Genomic DNA, 9,957 nt, shown 5'->3' on the forward strand with positions numbered 1-9,957 from the left:
GATGATTTTGGAAGCCCACTAGCCCCACAATCCTCCAACATTTCTTTAGTATGAAAAGTAGAACGGATGGAGCATAATAGTTCATGGTGCATAGAAAACTCAACATGATATTTGCAACAACATGTATTTCGAATTTTGAGTGGCACACAATAAAATGGCTTCAAAGATTCAAAAGCCCTTTGTGATATATGAAGACTTGGATGACTCCCTCTAAATTTTTTGAACAACATAGTTTGACTTACCTCCAAATACTGTTTAGAATGTGGTGTGAAGTCTTTGATGCCAATTCTCAACTTTAACATGTCTTTAGCATTGGGTGATACCCATGAGTTAGAGTTCCAAAACTATGTAATTTCTTCCTTCACATCATCGGATAGCTTCTTATCAATATGTGGAAGTCTCCCACCAAATGCCCATGTTTCATTTTGAAGAGGATCATCAATTTTCTCTTGTCGACTAAGTGCTCTTCTCAAAGTAGTATGAATTAGATTCAAATCAATACAAGTTTGTCTCATATATCTACCCTTTCTCAAATGATGACTTACCAAAGAGATTGTAATTGTTGGTGTTTTAAAATCCATTAAAACTACTAAGTGACAAAATGCTTAATACTAGAATGACAGTACATACACAATTTAAAGACTAGCCAATTCTTATTAACAATTGCATATGCAAAGTATTTAGAACCAACTTCAACAAAACCACAAATAGTTTTGTACTCTTTTGGCTCTGCAAAACTAGGGTGGTTGTACCTAGGGATGATTCAAACCTAGAACAACTATATGAGGATTATTCTTAGTTTCATTCTGATTCTTATTTCAAAATCCTCAGACATATACATAATTCTTTACTAACTTGATAAATGCATCCCATAAAATAGATATGGCCAAGAATTCTTCTATAGATCTGCAGATGTTCTAGACAATAGTGGCTGACTGAAGCTAAAACATTCCATGCAGACAAGTGCTGGCCAACTTTGAAGATCTATAGGAAATAGTAAAGTTTGATTTAATGTTGCATTTTGATAATCATTTATGATATATTTCTCCTTCAGCTGTATCAACTTGATCAGTGCCTAATCCATTGGGATTCAGAGTCTATAGCAAGTTCTTAGATCTGGTTTGTTGCCTTACAACAAATTCTATCAATAATTCTAATCAGAATTCATCATTCAAAATCCTTTCCACTACTAAAGAAACCTTATCACATTCATCAAAGCTTTTATTTAATCCATTGAATTAACAGAAGTGATAAATAGATATACAACCTAACTAGATTGCATTCAATTGCACAAGCCTTTACTTATAAAATATCAAGACAACCAAGTAATTGAAAGGAGACAAGATTCAGAAAGAACTGATATGGGGACAGTTCACAATTTGTATTCACTTTCTTTGAAAATGGTATATCCTTTACAATACACTCAAAATGACCTTCAGAAAGAAACAGAGCTCATTCTATATTCATGTAGTCTCAGATAATTGATAGAGAAAATACATCATAAACTTTCTTTCAAAATTTGGACAAAAAAAAGACTAAGCATATTACTTAGAAAAATAGAATTTAGTCCATTCTTTAGCCTTGGGATCTCACTTAAATAGTTTGAGATGCAACAAGCTTCAGGCTAAAGACAAATGACAGGTGTCCTTTAAAAGACACTTACATATACTTGTAACAAGATAAAAAAAACTTGAGTAACAGCAAAAAATTTTACATCAGACATTCCTTTTGTGGGCCCTCTTGTTACATGCTCCTATGTGCTAAGTTGGTTGCTGTTTTGATCCTTCCTCGTATGCAGCAGCCAAATTATCCAATGATGAAGTTTTTTCTGATGATGGCACTTCAACATCCACCTATGGGCTTTCACCATCTTTATCTTGTATGGGGAAAATAACTTCTACCTTTTCCCTTTCTTTAGTTGTATCAACATCATGTGGTCCCCATTCTATAACTGAAGGTAATAGATTTTCCTTGTCTTCTTCTTTTGGTTGGGTCTGAGTAGTGATAGGGTCAGTGATTTGGATCTCCTCACCTTGCATTTCATCACTATCATCTTCATCTTCATCAAACTGCTCAATGGGAGCCATATCTACCATCCATTTGTAAAATAATGTATCATCTGGCCAATTGAACTGTAAAATATCCCTTTGTCTTTTTAGCACATATTCAGCATCCTTGTTAATGGTAACAAATTCTTATTTTAAAGAATCAAAGAATATTTGGGCCTTCACCATTTCTTCTATTGTGGCAGCCCACCATGTATGCCCTGATTCATTAATAACTTGATTCATTCTTAAACAAAATAAATCATTAAGTTCCTTTGCTCATTCATCTTTTCCTTTCAAATTATTTTGTTTATCTAGGGCATGAGGAAACAAATGGAATTTTTGGCTCTTATATTTCTCAAAGTAGCCTACTACTGCTTTTTGTAAACAAATCATTTTATTACTAAAATCAGTAAGATCAGAAACAATATCAAATTTTTTTTTTCAATTTGATCAAAAGAATTATCTATGACAGAGAAACACAAAAGTGTTATCTCTTTCTCCCTTGTCACCCATTTATTCAAAATAGGCATTAGAGCCTCATAATTAGAATTCAAATCCTCCTAGATACTGATCACCATGGCCAATTGATCATAAATTAGTGGCCATTCAATCTTGTCCCCCAAATATGTGAGAGCTTTTCTCAATTTATCTTCATATTTGGATTCCAATTCTACATGTAAAGCCCACAGTTTGCTTTTTTCTTCTTCAAAGTCCTCAACAGTGTAGTATTGTGGCCTTTGGGGTGTATCTGGTATTTCTATGAGAGGGGTGGATTTAAAAGGTTCAACTGGGGGGGCGAGGGTATGTTATTTTTGGCTTAGTGGTTTTTCCCAATAGCTTGTTCTCAAGCTCAATTCTCTTTTTTACTTCTTTATTGTAGGCATCCACCACTGTTTCATACTTACTCTGCAGATCAGTCATTTCCTTTTATTCTTTTTCTACAGTGGCCAAGGAAAATTTAGAATAGTCCACATTCATGTGGGCTGCCTGTACATGTGAAGTATCAGTGACCCTCCTCACAATGATACTCCCTATTAGTCCTGAATCATCAGGTTGTGATGGAGTAGTCCTAGATCCTCTTCTTAATGACCACATAACAAGAGCAACTTGCTCATTACTAAATGTTGTTCCCAAGAATTCCTCTTTATCTGGATCCTATAATCCTAAATTATTTGACATAGAATTAAAAATTAAGGCATCAACAATATCCCAATTGGGAAATAATAAAATATTTGCATCTTTCACCATCTGTCTACCCTCTTCAGGGGTTATATTCTATAACTCTTGTATCATTTGTTCCTTTATTTGATTTTGAATAGAGGCTTCATCCATTTCTAGATGCTCTATTTTCATATTCCTACACCTTTTCTCAAAAATGTGCATGTTTTCCCTCCACGCGAATTGATGGAAAGCCCTAGATTTTACAAAACTGTTATCAGAAAAAAATTGCTGACTGGCTTATTCTAAAATAGGGTCTAATTCCCTTCCCTTGAAATCTGTTATAGATAATTCAAAACTCAGCACAGGAGGCTCCTGGGGGTTCCCTTCATCAATTTCTGCTTGAGTAACAAAAACTCCTCCTTGTGATCCCATTTGTTCAATTTTCTCATTGGTGAGCTGCTCCTCAATTCTCATTGGAGTTTGGGAAGGTGAGTAACCTTCATCATGTGATTCCTCTTACCTAATTATTTTTCTTCTTTTGGGAGAGGTTTTAGGGGGTCTTTCTTCAAAAATAGTACTAGTAGATTCAATTATCTGCTTTCCTTTGTTTATAGTGGGCATCTGATCCCGAATGACAGTATATCCTATCCTCTTTCACACAACCAATGGACTTGCACCTATGTTAGGGGTGAAACCCAATTTCCTCATTACTTCCCTGGCTTTATCTGGAAAAGAATCAATAAAATGTTGTTTCTTCTCATTCATTACCTCCATTATTTCAGGGAATGTACTCATGAGCTTATTTATTCTATCTGCATTAGTTGCAGCATTACTAAGAGGACTATAATCCTTGTCAAAATAATTAATAAACTCCAAAACTTTTGAATAGACTATCCATTTCTCTTTCTTTGTTTCTTGTTCCTGGAGAGAAAATTCATTCCTTATTACATCTTCAAGGAAATAGAATTCATGCTGACTTGGACAAAGCTTGATCCTATGTCTAAGAGCAGAATTAAAGAAATCTTCTGCATCACAAAAATGAGAGTGAGATATTGCCATCTTATACTGATCCAAAAATTTTTAGAGGAAGATCCACCCCTCATTGGTTATTACAAACTAGTGATCTATAGTGCAAGTAGGAAAAATTGATCCTGTTCCCCTTTTGTGCATAAAGGTCTCCTCCACTCCTCCCAACTTCCATAAAATTTAGCTACTCCTACCTTTAAAGGCCCCTGATAGGGTAGTACATGGGGTGTCCCTTTGAATCCATAAACTCTAATGATAGTTGAGACCAGATATGGGATGATATCCCCCCAATTATGTGAAACTTTTAGACTATGGGGTCTGTCCATAGGCCTAACAAGGTGCATTAGTGCCTTAGGAATTTTGGGATTGTCACTCAATATGAGGCATCTTAGTTTAGAAGCAAAGTGCCTATCAAATCTAACAAAACTAGCATTTTATGCTTCCCCAGTCATGTCTGCACTCCATAATTGAACTAGTAGTGCTTCCCCCTCTTGTTCCCTATTTAAAACCATTTCTTTATCGAAATATGTAACCCCTTTAAATAGAAACATATGCATCAATAGGGAGTACTAACCCCAAACCTTTTCTACCTTGCCCTTTGCAATCCCCACCAATCCACTGTGAATCTCATTAGCCAGGTAAGATGCAGAATCAAAAATTATTTCTACACCAAAAGAGGAGATTTGGGTGATCATATACATGAAGCTCACGGGAATAAAATCTTCTTCACCCTCTCCAAAGACTCTACACAAGGTCCTGTATATCTCTACTGCCCTGACATTAAAGCATGATTTCTTGAAAGGTTCTTTCGAAGATGATGTTATTGCTGGTAGGTTTCCAATTCTACCTATGTGGGCCTTCAGTGCACCTTGTCTAACTACATCCCTTTTTGACATATATTCTTTTTCTAACTCTATCAAATCAATGGGCACATGATACCTAGTGAGAGGTCCCAGACTAAAAACTTCCCTAATCTCTTTTGGATTGATGGTAATTAAAACCTCACCATCCATTCTTCTCACTACCCTAGTGGCTTGATCATAAATTTTCACCACGGCCTCAAGAAGGTCATAATCCATAAACACACTGGGAACAACTAGCTTTCCCAGATCAAAATTCCATATATTGGCATGAGGGGCATATAATTTCCTTTTGGTAAACCATTTCTTGAACAAACTAAAACCAATTTGGGAAGTTTGAGCATCCTGGACCCAATTACCCTTATCATACAATCCATCAGCTATCCTTAGCCTAGGGTTCAATGAGGTTAACCTTTTAACTTGCATTGTCTCTATAGTAGACTCTGGGAGCAACTCAAGCAAGTCATCATGCACATTTCTATCCAAATAATTTATTTGACTTGAAAATCCCTACTTTGGAGGCATCTTGGATTATTTTTTTACAGAACTAAAAAGCCTACAAATATTATGGTAGTACTACTTACTTGAATTTTGTCTTTTTTTTCCTCTGTATTCTTGTAAACTTTTCATGAGTAGACAATTTCACAAATTCTGCCAGACTTCAACATGCTTTCCTTCAGTAATTACTTCTACACAAGAATGGCTTAGAATCTTTGCTCATGTAAGATGAAACTGATAAAATCTTTCTGTATTATACTCTATTTTTCTCATGAACGATGCTTTCATTTCTAATTAATACAGAGAGTAGCACCACATTCTGTGTTTAAAGCTGCGCCATCGATCTTCAAAAATCCTATGATCATGTGATATGGAGAGAACAACTAGGCGTTGCACTTGACATATTGGTCAATTCATCCAATGAAAATTTACCATGTACATAACTCTTTCCTTCATGACACTTATGTCCAAACCCACTAGCAACTGAGGACACATGTCAATAGGTCGCTACTTCATTATGCATAAAGAATGAGCACCTTGCCATAGTGAAGTAGCGACAACCATTAATTTGATCTGAATTCGGCAGATGATATGTTACTAGGCTTGCTCAGAAAATGGCAGTGGGCCCTTATTTCCTATGTCTCTATACGTATCTCCCTAGCAACTCTTCATAACGAGAAGATGACAACTGTTGATCATAAACCTAATCAAAGGTGAGGAAATGACTTATACTCGCTATGTCACATAGCTTTAAAAACATGCAACTTTTCAATGCTAGGTAGCGAGGACTGTTGATTCTATTCTAATCTAATGCTCAGGATCTCTTGCACATTTGATTAGAAGGGCATTGATGAAGTATGGAAATCTGCACAGTTGGTGCCCTTTAAGATTTTACTTTAGTCTTAGTCATCATTCCACGTTACTAAAGGTCCCACTGGCTCTTGATTTCACGGGGCCTTGCTACTTTGCTAATGGCGAGATGTCAAATTTTTTCATAGTGAGGTAGCGAGCTCTGGCACTTTAATAAATTTTGATACCGTGAAATACAAGGGTCCATCGGATTACTACTGCTGCTATTAACTGCTTTTGACAAAGGCAGTTATTACTTATCATGCCACCTGGATTAGTCATGGTACTGATGAATTTCAATGTTACCGACTCTTCAATTTTACGAGCCCTCGCTACTTCGCTAACGGAGATATGTCAAATTTTTCCAATAGCGAGGTAGCGAAACATTAGAAAAATCATCATTCTGGCTCTGACTTTAGACTATTTTTGCTAGGTCCCCTTTCCTATTTTGACGATAACTGTAGTGTGTACTTGACTAATAAATTAGCTAGAAAACAAAGTTTTGACTTTCGTATCTTCATTTTGCGGTCCCGTTGTATAAACTTTTCAGCACTTGCTACCTTGCCATATACAAAAAGTGCCCATGTTTGCAGAGTGAGGTAACAAAAATGGTGGATCTACTTAGATCAAACAGTTGGGGAATATGAGAGGAAAGGTATCTTGAGGGCATGGAAGATAAAAGACATTAGAATATTCACCTTATTTGAAAATTCAAATATTTTGTGCTTGACAATTTACGAATAGAAAGAAGCGTAGGGTTTTCACAAAGTTTTTTTTTTTTTTTTAAGGCTAATAAATGGATGAATTACCTAGAAACTCTACTATCCACTAGAATGAAAATCTGACTTTCCTACAATTGGACAAAAGACTACTATCAAACAAAAAGTCAGACCAACAGTAATAACCCTTCGAACAGCTCTGCTATCCTTCTCCCTGCTATTTTTCCCAATGCTATTGAGAGTACTAAAAAGATTCTTCACAATAATGGCATTTATTTCCAACTTTTTATTGATATGAATCTTCATTTTTGAAAGCATAAGTCTCATCTTTTGCATCTTTAATAAGTGCATGAAAAGCTGACATTGCTCCACCATTGTCTTGTTGCCGAAGAACATGTTATATAGTCTTGTAGCCCATAACCGAATGGTTCTTTCTGATTTTTTCCCTTCCAAACTAGTAATAATCATTTCATCAATTTCAATTATCCATTTTGGTGTTCTAGAACCTTCATTTCGATTATAATTAAGAGAAATGTAAGGTTCTTATGCATTAGATTCCTGTGCACTGTCATGTTCGACATGGTCAATTATGCAATTTAGATTATGACTTGGTAGCATTTCATCCTCAAAATCTTCATTCTCTAAATTGTCAATTTTGGCATTATTGTTTTCAATAGGTACATTTTCATTCTCCAACTGTACATATTCATTATCTGACTCTATGATTTCACATTTGACTATTTCATCGTCAACTTGACTGATATTTATCATACCTTGTCTTTTTCTTCATTGTCCCATTTTGTCCCTTTCCCTATATGCTGCAATGTCTTCATTGGATAACTTCCTTTTACATTTAGCCTTTCGAAGACTACTGCTCCCCATTCAAATGAAAATATCGAACACCTAAGGTTGTATTTTCAAATTTTTTTTGATTGGTTGGGCCCCAAAATGCGACTTTTTATAAAACCCATGAAAAAAAGTCAAAATTTGATGTTGTCAGGTCTGCAGGGACAACAAATAAGTTGAAATTTGATGCTAGTAAAATCAGATATCCAATTTAAAATTGGATATCCGATCCAAAATTGAATATCTGATTTGAAACCAGATATCCGATATGTCCCCCATGAAATTTTGGAGGGAAAAATAGTTTGTGATAGTAATTAAATATTTTTATATATGTATTTATTAATATAAATATATATGTTTATGTATTTATATTCACTTTATATAAATACATATATGTATTTATTTTGAAATTTATATTTATATTATGAAATATATCAATATATATTTATATATAAATATATTTATATATTTATTTTTAAATTTATATATTTGTGGGTATATATATATATATGCATATGCGCACTTTTGACATTGTTTATAATTTTTATATGCTCTTTTCGCTTTAGTATATAGTAGTATATTATAAGATGTTTTTGTGCATCATATATATATATAAGTGGGTAATACATTTGTTCTTATATTTATATAGTATATAATTGCTTTATATACATAGTATATATTATATATATACTATGTTAATAGTATATTCCTTAGTATATAGCGATATATAATAGGATATAACATATATATATATATATAATGACATTTAAAGGTAAAGATATAACATATTATTTATTAATATATAATAATAAATTATGTTATTCTTCTTATAATCTATAAATATAATTTATATTATTATTATTTTTTCTATATTTTTATTAAATATAATAACGTAATATATATTATTATTATTATGACCTCTATTATTAATATATGTTATTAATATATAATCTTAAATATAATAATGTAACACACACACACACACACACACACACACACACACATCTGTGTGTGTGTGTGTGTATGTTATTAATATATATTATTATTATAATCTATAATATATTATTATTATTATGAGCTTTGTTAATAATATATAATAATATATTATCTTATTAGTATTATAATCTATAAATGGGTCATAGGGGGTCATAGGTCAACCTATGACCCACTTTTACCCATAAGAATAATTCTAATATGTCCCTAGGGGCCCTAGGACCCCTAGGGACATATTTCATCATTAAATGGGTCAAAGGGAATCATAGGTCAACGTATGATCCCCTTTGACCTATAAGAACGATTCTGATATGTCCTTAGGGGCCCTAGGACCCCTAGGGACATATGTTATCATTAAATGGGTCAAAGGGGGTCATAGGTCAACCTATGAACCTCTTTGACCCATAAGAATGATTTTGATATGTCCCTAAGACACTTAGGGACATATGTCACCATTAAATGGGTCGACCTATCACACCCATTAACTCATATGATTGATTTGAATATGCCTCCAGAGGTCCTAGGACCCCTAAGGACATATGTTATCGTGTAATTTGTTGAAGGGGGTCCTAGGTCAACCTTTGACCCCCTTTGACCCATATCAACAATTCAAATATGTCCCTAGGGGGCCTAGGACCCTAAGGGACATATGTCATTCTTAAATGGGTCGAAGGGGGTTATCAGTCAACCTATGACTCCTTTTGACCCATAAGAATGATTTGAACATGTTCCTAGGGGCCCTAGGACTCCTAGGGACATATGTCATCCTTAAATGGGTCGAAGGGGGTCATAGGTCAACCTATGACCCCATTTGACCCATATGAAAGATTCGAATACGTCCCTACGGGCCCTAGGACCACTAAGGACATATGTCATCGTGTATTGAGTCGAAGGGGGTCATAGGTCAACTTATGACCCCTTTTGACCCATGTAAACGATTCAAATACGTCCCTACGG

The sequence above is a fragment of the Cupressus sempervirens genome, chromosome 5 (assembly GCF_028749045.1).
Source record: "Cupressus sempervirens isolate cs-2001-9-10 chromosome 5, ASM2874904v1, whole genome shotgun sequence".
In the NCBI taxonomy this organism is placed as follows: Eukaryota; Viridiplantae; Streptophyta; class Pinopsida; order Cupressales; family Cupressaceae; genus Cupressus; species Cupressus sempervirens.